Raw genomic sequence first — 1,222 nt, 5'->3', positions numbered from 1 at the left:
TTTTTACACTACAACTTAAGGAAACAAGCAGGAGAGCATTGTTACATCTGCTGCCTAGTAGATTATTTTAATATATTTATTCAGATATGGAATGTAAAAATACAGTGTTGTTTCAGTGAGTTAATATCTAGCTCAACATTTTTGGCATCATTGCAGGACCACCTCTAAGGAGTTTGCTTTTCAGGAACCAAGCAAAACAAGTTGATTTCTGCACATTTTTGACATTTTATTATTCCCATCTGTTGGCACAGTCTTTATTGGGCTACATATTTAATAACTAACATTTCAGTATCTGATTCATCCAGTTTCAGTACACAGTTTTTACTCCACAAGGAGATACTTAGGATTTGAAAAATGTTTCATCTACTTTCACAACACAATTGCTGGCCCAATAACGCTTACGTCCCCACCGCATTAACTGCAAGGAAAGATTGTTTGTCACCCAAAATGAATACATAGCATATCACGTTTTGAAATGAAACCCATCGGTGTGTTCTCACATAGGAATAAATGATAATTAGTTCTGGTCATATCATTCCTCTGCCCAAGAGCTCAGCAGATGGCTAATCCAGTCCCAGTGTCTAATCAGAGCAGTCATTCTAATGACAGTCTAATTTCATAAGAGGCCTTTGTCTCCGAATATTCAGGAGCAGCGTGGGGGAGATAGGAGATATTAATCATCAGCATAGATTGGAAACAGGCCTTAATAAATGGCACATTTGCTTCCTGCCTGTCTGTGTGAGAGGAATGGCAGAATGTTCCGACTGCGTTCCACTGTAAGTGTGTGTGTGTGTGTATGTGTGTGTGAGAGAGAGAGAGAGGGGAAGGAATGAGATGGTTGGAGTGTGTGGGTGGACAGCAGCTGCAGGGCTCTGCATGTGGTTCTCTGAATATATATATATATATGTGTGTGTATGTGTGTGTGTGTGTGTGTGCGTGTATGGGGGGGTGATCTGTGTAAATGTGCCTGACAGTCTATATGTGTGTGTATGTATGTGTGTGTGTAATTATTTTAATGTGTACGTGTGTGTGTGTGTGTGTGTGTGTGTGTGTGTGTGTGTGTGTGTGTGTGTTGCACCTACGGTAGTGAGGGCAGCAGAGTTGAGTCAAGTCAACAGACGGGGCATTAATGTAGAATTTACACCTTCAGGTCAGGGCACCAAAAACCTAATCACCACTAAAACTGCAGCTGGTAGCACAAGTGCTTTATGTGTGTGTGAGT

This window comes from Myripristis murdjan, chromosome 15 (assembly GCF_902150065.1).
Source record: "Myripristis murdjan chromosome 15, fMyrMur1.1, whole genome shotgun sequence".
NCBI classification, from domain to species: Eukaryota; Metazoa; Chordata; class Actinopteri; order Holocentriformes; family Holocentridae; genus Myripristis; species Myripristis murdjan.
This window is presented reverse-complemented; position numbering follows the sequence as displayed.